Source organism: Nycticebus coucang, chromosome 6 (assembly GCF_027406575.1).
Source record: "Nycticebus coucang isolate mNycCou1 chromosome 6, mNycCou1.pri, whole genome shotgun sequence".
Taxonomy (NCBI): domain Eukaryota; kingdom Metazoa; phylum Chordata; class Mammalia; order Primates; family Lorisidae; genus Nycticebus; species Nycticebus coucang.
In genome coordinates this window covers 85,547,933-85,564,656 of record NC_069785.1, presented here as the reverse complement: position 1 = coordinate 85,564,656, position 16,724 = coordinate 85,547,933, and the positions used below count along the sequence as shown (strand labels likewise).

Sequence of the window (16,724 nt, the reverse complement as noted above, 5' to 3'; positions counted from 1 at the left end):
TTGCTGTGAGCTGTGACTCCACAGCACTCTACCCAGGGCAACAAAGTGAGACTGTCTCAAAAAAAAAAAAAAAAGGCAAAGATAGAAAAAAGGACAATCTTTTTTCAACAAAAGGTGCTGGGAAAACTGGAAAACATGCAAAGGAAAAAGTTGAACCCTTACCTCAAATTTTATTTATTTATTTTTTCAGTAGTGAGAGGCTGTATTGCATTTAAGAATTCAACACTGGCTATATACAATAGGGAAAACATTTCAAATAGAAATACTTTATGTTACCGAGTTCTCTCTTAATCTGGTAATATTCAGCAGCTTATGATAATCTTTTATCCTTTGGTTCCCAGTTACAAAGAGACAATAATGCCTCTGGTTTCAGCTCCTCTTGGATGACATTTATTAACAGAGAGAGACCTGATGGTTTAGCTGAAATTTGGCAGCCCAAGAAGTGCACCAAGTGCTCCAAAGTATCCCCATGTTCTAGAAACAATGCTTTCAGTTGACCTTTTGACCAATAATCCAGTGCATATGCCAGAAGTTTCATTGAAAGAGTACTGACATGTAAAAAATGTCCAACAAAGACAACTCAGTTTATTTTCTCATAACAGCACACATCCGTGCCTCAGAACCAATGTTATTGGTGATAGTAACTAAAGTAGCTCTTGCCAGAACTTCTTTTGTTTGTTTGTTGTTTTTTTTTTTTTTTTTTGGCCGGGGCTGGGTTTGAACCCGCCACCTCCGGCATATGGGACGGGCGCCCTACTCCTTGAGCCACAGGCGCCGCCCAGAGAACTTCTTTACTAACAGATTCTCGCCTCTCTTTATAAATCATATTCCCAAAACTAGACGCTACAGCCCAACCTGGCAGACCAAATCTTTCAGAATCTCCTCCATAAATATCACGGACCAGCTTGTCAGCTTGGGTGCTGTCACCCTTGGATTTCATTTCAAGAGCCTCTTCAGAACTTTCAAAGCCAGTCAATAAACTGCACGAACCCAGAAAGGTACCCCCTCCAAGGCCTGTCCCAGTCACTCGTTTATAGTTGTCTTTGGAATGGACTGCCAAAATACTGACTCCTGAGCCAATATTCACGACCAGCAGTGATAAGGATCCTTTAGGTTAAAAGGCATCTTTTGGCATCGCTCAGGTTCTGAGGCATTAGCAAAATAATAGCACTCTGCTTGTCCATTGAAACTGACAGAATCTATGTACATACAGCGAGCCCTTTACAAGGCAGTCAAGTTCATGAGTTTGTGCAGGTGGAGGTTTCCAATCTACTGTGCGAATTCAAACTTGTAAGTACCACCTCCTACAGCACCATTTGTAATGTTGAGAAGTTTTTATCTCTTCCCATTTGGATAAAAGTAGCAGGTCCTGGGTTGGAAATCTGACAAAGTGCAAGTTCCCTCTTAGGACAAAAAGAGTTAAATCCTTCAGTTCAAGGTGTACATCCCGTATGCCAGTGAATCCATAAGCTACATTAGAAGTCCAATATTTCCGAATACTTTTTGAGCTCTCGACTTCTTGTTCGTCCTCTGCTGTGATATCAATAAGCTCAAAACATGAGAGCTTTACTAGAGTTCCCCTAATGTCCAAGCCAAACCACGGAAAGCTTTTCAAAGGGCCAGTCCAGCGCCATACCAACCTGAAGACGCCTAATCTCATCCAGGATCAAACAGCAGAAGATAGAAGGTTTCTTGGCATCCTTGGTCTTCATGGCATCACAGTGGTGGCCACTCCGGGGGTGGTAGGGCCCCGCAGTGGAGGCCCCGGCGGTTACTGCACTCAGGCCCACGAGGAGGGCCTGGTGTGGGGCGGCGGCACCTGGGGCGATGTCTGGCCCAGGGGGTGGCCCCTCACTCCCCGCAAGGGGCGGCCTGTACCCAGCTAGCTGGGGAAGGCCGCCGGCCTCGCCACTCTGCCCCCCCGCCCCCCCGCCGCCTGGACCTTCCCACAGCCGCTCCAAACAAAAGGGCTTACTTTAGATTTTTTAAAAAGAAAAAAATCTCAAAATGAGTTAGGGACATAAAACTGTAAAGATCTTAGAATAAAATATTAAGAGGCCAGGCGCAGTGCTACACACCCATAATCCTAGCACTCTGGGAGGATGAAGTGGGAAGATTACTCGAAATCAGGAGTTTGAGACCAGCCTGAGCAAGAGCAAGAGCGGGATCTTGCCTATATAAAAAATAGAAGTACTATGGGCGGCACCTGCGGCTCAACGGAGTAGCAAAAACTGCAAAAAAAAAAGAAAAAAGAACTAGCCAGCTACTTGGGAGGCTGAAGCAGGAAAATCACTGGAGCCTGGGCATGTGAGGTTGAGGAAGCTTTTATTATATGATTATTTCAAAGTATTACAGGGATACAAAAGGTTTTGATTACATGAATCACTTAATGGTCAAGTCAGGCTTAAAACTATGCCTATCACCCAGATAGTGTTCGTTTTAAGTAGGTTTTCACCCGTCTCCTCCACCCCCACCCCTTCCTTGATTTCCTGAGATTGACTTCCCTCTATGCACAGGTGTGCTCATCAGTTAATTCCACTTTAATGGTGAGTACATTGGTATTTGTTTCTTACATTCTTTACATACTTCATTTAGGATAATGGTCTCCAGTTCCACCCAAATTGTTGCCAAAAGCATTAAGTCATCCTTCATGCCTGAACAGTATTCCATGGTATACATATGCCACATTTTGTTAATCCACTCATTAATTGGAGGGCATTTGGATTGATTTCACATCTTTGCAATTGTGAAATGTGCTGTAATAAACATTTGTGTGCAGGTGTCTTTTCGTTAAGGTGAAAGAGAAGCAAGCCTGACTCCATTTTGTTACAATTCCTGTTCCTGAGAGTCAGGGGAGTGGCAAAACAAGCCTGATTCCACTCTGTTGTTTTGACTCCTTTTCTGTTACATTTCATTACCTTCTTTTTTTTTTTTTTTTTGTGGTTTTTGGCAGGGGCTGGGTTTGAACCCGCCACCTCCGGCATATGGGACCAGTGCCCTACTCCTTGAGCCACAGGCGCTGCCCCATTTCATTACCTTCAAAACTGGTCCCTCCTTGCTTGCCCTCCCATTGTAGAATGGTGATTAAATTCAACTAAAGTTGTTAGTGGTGTAAATTACTGACAGCACTTGTGATGATGTCCCTGGTGATTATTGCTTTATGACCCCCACCTATAAGCCTCCCTCCCTACATTTCCTTAGGACATTGTAGATTATACCTGCTTTGTTAAGGAAAAACTGCTAATTGCTCTCAGGATTATAGCATTGTGTAAACTAACCACCCCACCCTTGTGTTCTCCCCTAACTGCTGCTTTTGCTTTTGTGATTATGTTGATTATATTTACTTGCCCCTAGGAATATTTTGCCTTATAAAAGCCAGAGTCTCAAACAGCTCAGGGTTGCTCTCAGAAACCCCCTTGTTGGGTCACAGAGGCAGTCCCCAGCCAGCTCCTCAATAAAGGACCCCGCTTTAATTTGACTTGTCTTGTTATGTGGTCTTGGGGGAACTCCTGGCATAACATTTTTTAAGTGACTTTTTTTCCTTTGTGGGTATCCAGTAGAGGGATGTCTGGATCAAACTGTAGGTTGACTTTTAGTTCATTAGGAAATCTGCAAACTTTTTTCTATGGAAGTTGCACTAAGTTGCAGTCCCACCCACAATGCATAAAGGTTTCTTTTTCACTGCATCCATGCGAGGACTTTTTTTTTTGAGACTGAGTCTCACTATTTCAGCCTTGGTGGAGTGCTGTAGCATCACAGTTTGCAGCTGTTGTGCCCAGATCTTGAAATCCCCCACAAAGACCACTAAGGAGCCGAGTCCGATGCAAAAACAATAGAGCCCTTTATTCACAGATTCGAATCTGGGCTTCTCCTGCCTCAGCAGGAGGGCAGAGAAGCCCCTATTGCAGAGGGAAGAGCAGTTTTAAGGATACAGAAAAGAAAAGGTGGGGGGACGAATAGGGACTAAGGGGAAAGATTTACTACTACTGGAGCCGAGGGTGGGTGCCGTTATTGCTCGGGGCAAACACACTGGAGCCGGGATGGGGGAGGAAGCAGGTTGCCTATCACCTTTGGTACGCAGCTGTAAATTGAAGGCTGGGGGCAAAGTGGGGTCAGTGAAGGCTGTGAGACAAAATGGAGTTAGTTTTAACAAAATGAAGTTAGCTTTGTCCTTTCACAGCAACCTCAAACTCTTGAGCTCAAGTGATTCTCTTGCCTCAGCCTTCCAAGTAGCTGGAACTACAGGTGCCCACCACAATGCCCGGATATTTTATTGTTGTTGCAGTTCTCATTGTTGTTCAGCAGGCCCAGGCCAGGTTCAAACCTGCCAGCCCCCGTCTATGTGACCAGCACCCTAACAACTGAGCTAGGACTTCTTAATAAAAGCCATTCTGCCTGGGGTAGTGTGATATCTCCTTGCGGTTTTGATTCATATTTCCCTGATGATTAGTGACATTGACCATTTTTTCATATGTTTATTGGCCATTCTCTATCTTCTTTTGAGAAGCATCTCTTTATTTCTTTTGCCCATTTTTTTTATTAAATCATAAACACATAGATCATGTATACATTAATGCATTTATAGGGTACGTTGATGGCACTGTTTGACTTTTGCTTGCTGATTTGCTTGAGTCTGTAGTGATCATGGCGGAACTACCCGTTTTTCTCTTGGTTGCTTCGCTGAAAGAGCAACTCACAATTATAATAGATTAATAAGAGAAAGGTTTGGGCCACGCATGGTGGCTCATGCGTGTAATCCCAGCACTGGGGACGCCCAGGCAGGTAGATTGCCTGAGCTCACAGGTTTCAGATCAGCCTGAGCAACAGTGAGATCTTGTCTCTAAAAATATAGTTGGGTGTTGTAGCGGGCGCCTGTAGTTCCAGCTACTTGGCAGGCTGAGGAAAGAGAATTGCTTAAGCTCAAGAGATTGAGGTTGCTGTGAGCTGTGACTGACACAGCAATCTACTGAGCGCTAAAAAGTGAGACTCTTGTCTCACACACAAAAAAGTTTATTTCCAAATACCATGCACCCAGGGAACCACAAGAACAATTACCCAATGTCTCAAAGATGGTCAGATACCTTCATAGATGACTTTTTAAAGGAAGCGGGGAGAAAGTGGAGTATGGGTGCAGCAAGTGGTCGCTAGAGAGGATGAATAGATGGGGGAACAGATTGACTTGTAAATTAACCTGAGAGACAGGTATTGTGTTTTAAATGATTTAGGCCAGGTCTGATAGCATTCAGGGGGAGAAAAAGAAGTCAGTGGCACCCTTTGAGCCCCTGATCAGCTCAATCTGGTTTCATGAAGAGAAAGGAAAGCCCTTTCCAGTGCTTTCTGATTGTGAATAGCTTTAATTCAAATATTCTTTATTTTAAGTAGTCCTATTTTGGGGTTAAATTTCCTTAGCTTCTTCAAGTCTTTTGTAGATTCTGGTTATTAGTCTTTTATAAGATGTATTGCTTAGAAATGATTTCTCCCATTATGTAGGTTGTCTAATTTGCTCTGTTAATTACTTCCTTGGCTGTACAGAAGCTCGTTAATTTAAGTCCCATTTATTTATTTTTGTTGTTGCTATGATCGCCTTTGGGGTCTTCTTCATAAATTCTTTGCCTAGGCCAATACCTAAACAAGTTTTTTCAATATTTTCTTCTAGAATTCTATGGTTTCATGCCTTATATTTAAGTTCTCTACCATCTTGAATTGATTTCTCTGAGTGAAGAGAGATATGGATCCTGAGAGGTCAAAGACCAAAATAAAAATTATTCCGAGATGAGAAATGAAAGGATAATGGATTTCAGTTTCTGGATGGGCAACAGAAGCCTTTATTTCCACCCCAGTGAGGGTGATCTGAGTTTGAGAAGGAAGTCAGCACATGGGTAATGGTGGACAGGGCTTTTAAAGGTGGGAAGGGTGGGGGTTGGCACATCCCCTTTTCTGGGTGGAACATCTGGAAGGGTGGGTGTGAGCACATTCTATTTGGGTGGGCCCTTTATTTGACTATCACATCCTGTTCCATTTGTCTGCATGTGGTATTCAATTTTTCCAGCACCTGCAGCTAGCTTTGATGATGCTACTGTACATTGTAACAGGAAACAGAACAAGCTCCTGTTTCCACAAAAAATGTAAACAAAACATTTTTGAAAGTCTTCACAGCTCTGGATTTGGCAAACATTTTTTTGAAAATGACACCAAGTACAGGCAAAATAAAAAAAGGAAGGAAGGAGAGAAAGAAAGAAAAAAGGAAGGAAGGGTGAGAGAGAGAGAGAGAGAAAGAAAAGAAAAGAAAGGGACTTCAAAATTAAAATCTTGTGTGTATCAAACAACACTATCAGCAGAGTAAAAGGCAATGTATGGAATGGGAGAAAATATTCACAAATCTTTATGAGAAAAGAAAAATTTTTAAAAGGAAAGCAAATAGCTCAGAGCTAAAAGAGCTTTGTGAGGTCTATAAAATTTATCAAGCCCAGAAAGACAAGAACATAGGACTTCAGTCACACCACCCTCCCACTCCTGCTCCCATGCCAGAGGCAATTGTTCAAAAGCAATTTTGTTCCAGACTAGCTAGCTGCCTCCCCTGTCTTCTTCATGTATTTGGAATCTGTGATTACAAATAAAAATGCATAGAAAATTATTAGCTTATGTTACTTTAATATAAATTATTGGTAAATAATTTAGAAATGTCTTCTTATTTCTTCCTTAAAAACTCACTTGTAACAGCTGCCAACAGGAGTGTATAAGCAGGGCATCTTGAATCTATGCTCACAGGTCACCATCCATAATTTAGGGGCATGAATAAACTCTATATAATCATATATATATACTCTGTTAATTACTATCTATATATATTTTTTCTTTTTTGAGACAGAGTCTCACTTTGTCACCCTTGGTAGGATACCTTGGTGTCACAGTTCACAGCAACCTCCAGCTCTTGGGCTTAGGTGATTCTCTTGCCTCAGCCTCCCAAGTAGCTAGGACTACAGGTGCCCACCACAATGTCCAGCTATTTTTTGTTGCAGTTCGGCCGGGACCAGGTTTGAACCCACCACCACTGGTATATGGGGCCAATGTCTTACTCACTGAGTCACAGGCGCCACTTGATATAATCATATTTTTTGAATCTCATTATTCAAGGCTGGTATATCTGAGAAGGGACACAATATCTGGGCTTGTTAGGCAGTTATCTAGACATAAACAGGGCAAGGAGGTCAGACTGACCCAGGAATGGGGCTCATTAAGACCCTACAGTTGGACTGTTCTGAGAAAGAGGTTGATCAGTGCCCTTGGCACTTTCTATTACAGATAGGCATGGTCACGTTGACCTGGGCTGTTCTAGAAATAGGGTTGATCAAGATGGGGGATAGACCAATCAAAAAAATAGTAAAAAATAGAATAGGAGAATTTCCAAGGAACAGACAATACTTCCTTGGAATGATGCATAAAATCTAAAAGCAGTGTTTTACACAGAGCATGCAGTCACTAGGAGGGGCTGGCCTGTTATATAGCTCATTAATAAGCTCTCTCTTGCTAACCTCCCACTTATTTCAATTATTTCAGTGACTGCCTAGAAACACCATGCTTCTCCATCAAGCTATAAAAAGAATTCACACATCTCAACAACATAGGCAAAGGACTTGTCCAGGTATTTGTGTTGTAGGAAGACAAGGCCTGATGGAGAGAAAGAGCACCCAAACACCATGTTTATAAGAGGAAGAACTTTATTTCAGCCGGTGAGGGTAATGGCATAGAGGAATTCAAAATGGCCAGACTCCCCAACTGGCTTGGCCTTTCCCTTTTTATCTCTAGTCAAAAAGTTCCAACCCACAGGTACCTTTCTCATTGGTCAGTTTCAATCAAGCAGGGGAAGCTGTTCTAGCCCCACAGAACTATAGGATTTCATAGAAGTGGAAATTTCTAGGTCCCAGGAAATTAAGTTTACAAATTCCTAAGAGCTCAGTCACCATGGAGAGGACTCTGCAGGTGTATCTTGTGGTCTCCTTGAGAAGACCTCTGTTCTCCTAGACCTCACTTTCCCAGGTATCCTCTCTCATTTGTACAAAGAAGATACACAAATGGCCAATAACACACACAAAAAGATGCTTAACATCATTAATCATTAAGAAAATTCACATCAAAACAAGGGTTAGCAATCATTTCCCAACCACTAGAGTGTGATTACCAAAAGAAAAGAAAGATTTCAGGTGAGTGGTGTGGTGTCTCACACCTGCAATCCTACCACAAATGGACACTGATTTTTTTTTTGAAACAAAGTCTCACTATGTCACCCTTGGTAGAGTGTCGTGGTGTCACAGGTCACAGCAACTTCAAGTCTTGGGCTTAAGTGATTCCCTTGCCTCATCCTCTGAAATAACTGGGATTATAGGCACCCACCACAACACAAAAGGACAGTGATTTTCTTTTCTTTTCTTTCTTTCTTTTTTTTTTTTTTTTAGAGAAGGCTGGTGGGTTTGAAACCTGGCCCAGGCCTGATAAACAATTGGAACAATCAAAACTGGAACAAAATATTGCCAGGCATTGTGGCAGGAGCCTATAGTCCCAGCTAATTGGGAGGCTGAGGCAAGAGAATTGCTTAAGCCCAAGAGATGGAGGTTGCTGAGGAGCTGAGATGTCACATCACCCTACTGAGGGCAAAATAGTGACACTCTGTCTCAAAAAAAAAAAATTATAAAACCAAACCAGAGGAATTCTGGGAAGATGGCCAACTGGTAGCAACACTTGGTAGAAGCAAAGGCTCCTGAGCAGTGGAAGAAAAACTGGATGGAATTAGACCCCATGAAGCCAAAGCTGGGGAGCTGAGTCAAAAAGTTCGGCAAGCTGTAACTCCAAGCAAGACCAAGTAAGAAAACTAATTATGGGCGGTGCCTGTGGCTCAGTGAGGAGGGTACTGGCTCAATATACCAAGGGCGGCTGGCTCAAACCCAGCTCCAGCCGAACTGCAACCAAAAAATAGCCAGGCATTATGGTGGGAGCCTGTAGTCCCAGCTACTTGGGAGCTGAGGCAAGAAAATCACCTAAGCCCAGGAGTTGGAGGTTGCTGTGAGCTGAGTGATGCCACAGCATTATACCAAGGGCAATAAAGTGAAACTCTGTCTCTACAGAAAAAAAAGAAAGAAAGAAAGAAAGAAAGAAAGAAAGAAAGAAAGAAAGAAAGAAAGAAAGAAAGAAAGAAAGAAAGAAAGAAAGAAAGAAAGAAAGAAAAGAAAGAAAACAAAACAAATTACAGGTTCAAAGCCTATCAACCAGAGGACTGGAGATCCCTCCCTCAAGCAGAAGGCCTGCCGCAGGCTTTCTGTGAAGGAGAAGGGAGCAAAAGACATCTCATTTTAGCTGGCTGGAGACTGCCACTAAACTCAAGGTCTTTTGCTCCAGGGAGGTCCCACTTATGACCCTACACATCACACTGCCAGGCATAAAATTGAACAGATATTTCCCCCACAAGTCCAAACTCCCAGTCCACTCTTTCTTCCTTGAATGGCAGTCTGAAGTTCTGCCCCTGCAGAACACAGCATTTGTGTCCTAAGAAATCTGGGCATAGTGCAGACCACCAACAATTGGGACGGAATCTGTGACTAATGGGGAAGAAAGAGGGTGTGGGAAGAAAGGGACATTTGGTGGGAGGAGAAGCACTCCCCTGGTTATAACTATGTCCAGCCAGTGGTGTTGTTGACCCTCGGTTCAGTCTGTGTCTGACCTGGGACAAGGTGCAGGACCACCAGCTGTGACGGCACCCACAGTGGGAGAGTGGTTACCCCATGTGGACTGAGTTCAGCAGACAGGGCTGGTCCCCAGCCCCAGCTGGACCTGCAAGTAGAGGCATGATAGGTGTGGACTGAGACCTGAGAGCAAGGGTGTGGTCCTCTGATTCCAACAGAACCTTCTCCAGTGGCTTAGTGGGTGGGAACCAAGACCTGAGGGCTAGGACATGGTCCCCTGTCTCCAGTGGGGCTGGTGAGCAGAGGCTTACCAGGTGAGGACTGAGACGTGCGGGCAGAGTGTGGTGCCCTGACTCTAACAGAGCCTGCAAACAGAGGCTTGCCAGGTGGGGGCGTGGTCCTCTGACTCCAAATGGGCTGGAAAGCAGAAACTAGCTGAGTGTGGTCTGAGACCAGAGGGCGGGGTCTGCTGCCGTGATTTGAACAGAGTCTGCGAACAGTGGCAGTGGACTGAGACTGGCAGGTGGGGGCATGGGCCCCTGAATCCAACTGGTCTGGCAAGCAGAGGCTAGCTGGGTGTGAACTGAGACCACTGGGCAGGGGCTTGGCCCCTGGCACTAATTCAACCTGTGAGCAGAGAAGCAGACAACACTGTGGACTGACTCTGGTGGGTGGGAGTGTGTATCTCTGGCTCCAGTTGTGCTGTTGGAGACCCTTGAACAGAGAGGACCCCGGCTCTGATGGCACCCACAGTGTTGAGCAGGGTTTGCACTGCCTGAGACAATTTAATTGGAACCCATGTCTGGGGCTGTCCACTCAGGAACATTCTGAGATTGACTTTCAAAGTTCTGTAGCAGAAAATAACTGAAGGGTGGGGGCTGGACACCACAGCTGTTTGTATCTCTTCAGAGTCGAGATTTAAACCTAATACTGTGGGTTCTTAGGATAGGGTAGATGTTGGCTAATATCAAAACAGAGCCAGCTTGGGGTATCTCACCAAGTAGGTCCACAGAGTCTCCAGCCAAAACTCTGAAAGGGGCCTTTGTAAGGTTGTAGGAGATAAGCCACAATTACAAAGCCTAGACCTTTGGTAAAAGGCTATCTCTACTATAGGGGAACCCCAATTCAATTTCACCCTACCAGTTCTAATAACCAAACAGTGGAAAATAAACATGGTGTGGAACCAACAGAAGAACTCTGGCAACATGAATAACCCGAGTAGATCAAACACCCCAAGAAATGACAAAAGAGATACAACTGAAGGTTCCATGCATAGAGAAATGGCAGCAATGTCAGAAATTGAAATCAATATATGAATGGCAGATAAGATGAATGGAATAGAAGATAATATAGAAATTTAATTCCAAAGAGTAGTTTAAAGTCTCAAGAAATTAATGAATTTAAAGACTAAGCCACCAAAGATATGGACATAATGAGAAAAGAGATAGCAGAGCTCAAGGAAATAAAAAAGTTAGTTGAGGAGCTCCAAAGTACAGTAGAATCCCTCAGTAATGGAGTTGACCAGGAGAAGAAAGCTTTATATTTATTCAATATAAAGCTTTTGAACATTCCCAAACACTGAAAGAGGCAGACAAATGGAGAGCAAAAACTGATCATTCCCTGAGAGAATTGTGGGATCACTCCAAAAGATCAAACATTCATCTTATAGGAATTCCTGAAGGAGAAGAGGATAGTCCTAAAGGTACAAATGCTCTACTCCAAGAGATTTTGGAGGAGAATTTCCCAAGCATTGCAAGAGATACAGAACTTCAGATAGCAGATAGTTTCAGAACCCCAGCAAAACTCAATCCAAATAAAGCATCTCCTAGACACATTGTGATTAACTTTGCCAAAGTTAAGATGAAGGAGAAAATTCTGCAAGCAGCCAGACGTAAGGAAAGCATCACCTAAAAAGGGAGAAGTATCAAAATGACTGCAGATCTCTCAGCTGAAATGTTTCAAGCCAGAACAAGATGGTCATTGACCTTCAATCTCCCAAAACAAAACAACTTCTAGCCCAGGATCCTGTATCCAGCTAAACTGAGTTTCATTTGTGATGGAGAAATCAAATACTTTGATGACATAGACATGTTGAAGAAATTTGCCATAACTAAACCATTTCTCCAGGATATTCTCAGACCCATCCTCCACAATGACCAGCACAATTCTCTACCTCCAAAGTAAACTCTTCCAGAAATTTTTGAAAAAAACCCAACTTCCACAGTGGTGAAAGGATTGAAAATGTCCACTGGACATCCAAAATTCATGACACCCCAAACATAACAGGGCTTATCAATTCTCTCAATTAATGTCAATGGTTTAAATTGTCCTCTAAAGAAGCACAGGTTGGCTGACTGGATTCATAAACTCAGACCGGATATCTGCCATATATGAGAATCTCACCTTATGTTAAAGGATAAAAACAGACTTGGGGTGAAGGGATGGACTTCTATAATACAGGCAAATGAAACCAGAAAAAAAGCAGGGGTTCAAATTTTAGTTGCAGATACAATTGACTTTAAACTAAGAAAGATAAAGAAAGATAAGGAAGGTTACTACATATTTGTCAAGGGAAACATCCAACATGAACAGATTTCGATAATTAACATTTATGGACCCTACCAGAATGCTCCTCAATTCATAAAGCAATCCCTAATGGATATGAACAACTTGATATCTTCCTGCACTATAATAGTTGGAGTTTTAATACCCCTTTGACAGTTTTGGATAAATCCTCCAAGAAGAAAGTAAACAAAGAAATATTAGACTGAAACCTGACCCTAGAACAAATGGACTTTATAGACCTCTACAGAATATTTCACCCTAATAAAACTAAATATACATTCTTCTCATCAGCCCCCAGGTCATTTTCCACAATAGATCATATCCTAGGACATAAGTCTAACCTCAGCAAATTTAAAAGTGTAGAAATTATTTCTTGTATCTTCTCAGACCATCATGGAATAAAAGTTGAACTCAACAGCAACAGGAATGTTCATACTCAAACAAAGTCATGGAAGCTAAATAATCTTAGGCTGAATGATAGCTGTGCCAAAGACGAGATTAAGAAGGAAATCACCAAATTTTTGGAACAAAATGATAACAAAGGCACAAATTATCAAAACCTGTGGGATACTTCAAAGGCAGTCCAAAGCGGGAAATTTATAGCATTGGAAGCCCTCATCAAGAAAACAGAAAGAGAGGAAGCCAACAACTTAATGGATCATCTCAAGCAACTGGAAAAGGAAGAACATTTCAACCCCAAACCCAGCAGAAGAAAACAAATAACCAAAATTAGGGCAGAATTAAATGAAATTGAAAACAAAAGAATCATTCAGAATCTCAACAAAACACAAAGGCGGTTTTTTGAAAAGATTAACAAAATTGATAAACCTTTGGCCAACCTAACCAGAAATAGAAAAGTAAAATCTCTAATATCGTCTATCAGAAATGATAAAGGAGAAATAACAACAGACACTTCAGAAATTCAAACAATCCTCAATGATTACTACAAAAATCTCTATTCCCAGAAATACGAAAATCTGAAGGAAACAGACCAATACCTGGAAGCTTGCCACCTTCCTAAACTCAACCAGAAAGAATTAGAAATCTTGAATAGACCTATATCAATTACTGAAATAGCATCAACAATATGAAATCTCCCAAAAAAGAAAAGTCTGGGACCAGATGGCTTCACATCTGAATTCTAGCAAACCTTTCAAGAGGAACTAGTATCTATATTATACAATGTTTTCCAAAGCATAGAAAACACTATAGAAGGAATACTTCCCAACACATTCTATGATGCAAATATCACCTTGATGCCCAAACCAGGAAAGGATCCAACAAAGAAAGAAAATTATAGACCAATATCATTAATGAATATTGATGCAAAAATACTTAATAAGATCTTAGCAAACACAATTCAACAACACATCATAAAAATTATGCACCATGATCAAGTAGGTTTTATTCCAGGGTTACAGGGTTGGTTCAACAATGCAAATCTATAAATATAATACATCACATCAACAAAATAAAAAACAAAGAGCATATGATTCTCTCAATTGACAAAGGAAAAGGCTTTGATAATATCCAGCATCTTTTCATGATCAGAACACTTAAGAAAATAGGCATAGAGTGGCGCCTGTACCTCAGTGGGTAGGGCGCCAGCCCCATTTGCTTAGGGCGGCAGGTTCAAACCTGGCCCCAGCCCAAATGCAACAACCCACAACAACAAAAAATAGCAAGGCATTGTGGTGGGTGCCTGTAGTTCCAGCCACTTGGGAGCTTGAGGCAAGAGAATCACCTAAGCCCAGGAGTTGGAAGTTGCTGTGACCCATGTGATGCCACAGCACCCTATAGAGGGCAATAAAATGAGACTCTGTCTCTTAAAAAAGAAAGAAAATAGTTTGGCGATGCCTATAGCTCAAGCGGTTAAGGCACCAGCCACATACACAAGAGCTGGCAGGTTCATATCCGGCCCGGATATGCCAAACAATGACAACTACAACCAAAAAAAATAGTTGGGCATTGTGGCGGGCACCTGTCGTCCCAGCTACTTGGGAGGCTGAGGCAAGACAATTGCTTAAGACCAGGAGTTGGAAGTTATTGTGAGCTGTGCGGCCACAGCACTCTAACCAGGGTGATAGCTTGCGGCTCTGTCTCAAAACAAAGAAAAAGAAAATAGGAATAGAAGGGACATTGCTTAAACTGACAGAGGCCATCTATAGCAAACCCACAGCCAATATCATATTGAATGGTGTAAAATTGAAATCATTTCCACTCAGATCAGGAATGAGGCAAGAATGCCCATTGTCTCCACTGCTATTCAACATACTAATGGAAGTCTTAGCCATAGCAATCAAGCAAGAGAAGGTGATCAAGGGTATCCAAATAGGGTCAGAGGAGATCAAACTCTCACTCTTCACTGATGATAATGATCCTATACCTGGAAAATCCTAGGGATTGAGCTTCAAATCTCTTAGAAGTGATCAAAGAATACAGCAGTGTCTCAGGATACAAAATCAATGCTGAAAAATCAGTAGCTTTTATATATTCCAATAGTCAAGCTGAAAATATAGTCAAGGACTCTATTCCTTTTACAATAGTGCCAAAGAAGACGAAAAATCTAGGAATTTACCTGACAAAGGATGTGAAATATCTCTATAAAGAGAACTATGAAACTCTGAGAAAAGAAATAGCTGAAGATATTAACAAATGGAAAAACATACCATGCTCATGGCTGGAAAGAATCAACATGATTAAAATGTCCATACTACCCAAAGAAGTCTACAGAATTAATGCAATCCCTATTAAAGGACACATTACCATACTTGAAAGAACTTTAAAAAATAATATTTCACTTTATATGGAATCAGAAAAAAACTAGAATAGCAAATACATTACTCAAAAATAAGAAAAAACAGGAGGTATCACATTACCAGACTTCAGGCTATCCTATAAATCTATAGGGATCTAAACAGCATGGTACTGGCACAAAAACAGAGTCATAGATTTATGGAACAGAATAGAGAACCAAGAGATGAACCCAGCTACTTATTGTCATTTGATCTTCGACAAGCCTACCAAAAATATTCAGTGGGGGAAAGACTCCCTATTTAACAAATGGTGCTGGGTGAACTGGCTGGTGACCTGTAGAAGACTGAAACTGGACCCCCACCTTTCACCATTAACAAAAATTGATTCTCACTGGATAAAAGATTTAAACTTAAGACATGAACGCCTGTGGCTCAGTGAGTAGGGCGCTGGCCCCATATGCCGAGGGTGGTGGGTTCAAACCCAGCCCCGGCCAAACTGCAACAAAAAAATAGCCGGGCGTTGTGGCGGGCGCCTGTAGTCCCAGCTGCTCGGGAGGCTGAGGCAAGAGAATCGCGGAAGCCCAAGAGTTAGAGGTTGCTGTGAGCCGTGTGACGCGACGGCACTCTACCCGAGGGCGGTACAGTGAGACTCTGTCCCTACAAAAAATAAAATAAAATAAAATAAAATAAAAATACTAGAAGAGAGTGCAGGGAAAACACTTGAAAAAATTGGCCTTGGAGATTATTTTATGAGGTGGACCCTGCTCCAGGGGCAATTGAAGCAACACCAAAAATACATTACTGGGATCTGATCAAACTAAAAAGCTTTTGCACAGCTAACAGCACAGTAAATAAAGCAAACAGACAACCTTCAGAATGGGAGATTTTTGCAGTTTATGCTTCCAACAAAGGTCTGATAACTAGAGTCTACAGAGAACTCAAACTAATCAATAAGAAAAGAATAAATAACCCACTTCTATGTGGGCAAGAGACTTGAACAGAAACTTCTCTGATGAAGGTAGGCACATGGCCTACAAACACATGAAAAAATGCTCTTCATCCTTAATCATCAGAGAAATGCAAATCAAAACCACTTTGAGATATCATCTAACTCCAGTAAGATTAGCCCACATCACAAAATCCCCAAACTACAGATGTTGGTGTGGATGTGGAGAGAAGGGAACACTTCTACACTGCTGGTGGGAACACAAGCTAATATAACCTTTTTGGAAAGAAATTTGGAGAACACTCAAGGAACTAAAAGTAGACGTACTGTTCAATCCTGCAATTCCTCTACTAGGTATATACTCAGATGATCAAAAATTATTTTACGACCAAGACATTTGCACCAGAATTTTTATTGCAGCCCAATTCATAATAGCCAAGACATGGAAATAGCCCAAGTGCCCATCATCCCAGGAATGGACTAACAAATTGTGGTATATGTACATCATGGAATACTATGGAGCCATAAAAAAAAGATGGAGACTTCACATCTTTATGTTCACCCGGATGGAGCTGGAACATATTCTTCATAGTAAAGTATCTCAAGAATGGAAGAAAAAAGTATCCAATGTACTCAATACTACTATGAAATCAATATATAATCACCTACACACTCATATGAACAGCAAAACATAACTATAGTCCAGAAAGTAGAAGGGAAGAGGAGAGAGAGGGGAGGGGAGAGCGGATATGGGAGGAGGGAGGATATTTGGGGGAACTTCAC

At 42.0% G+C, this 16,724-nt stretch overlaps 1 pseudogene; it reads right to left on the bottom strand.

Moving 5' to 3' along the window:
- Window positions 1-416: 416 nt before the first annotated feature.
- Window positions 417-1,712, bottom strand: LOC128587359 (pantothenate kinase 3-like; annotated as a pseudogene).
- Window positions 1,713-16,724: the final 15,012 nt, after the last annotated feature.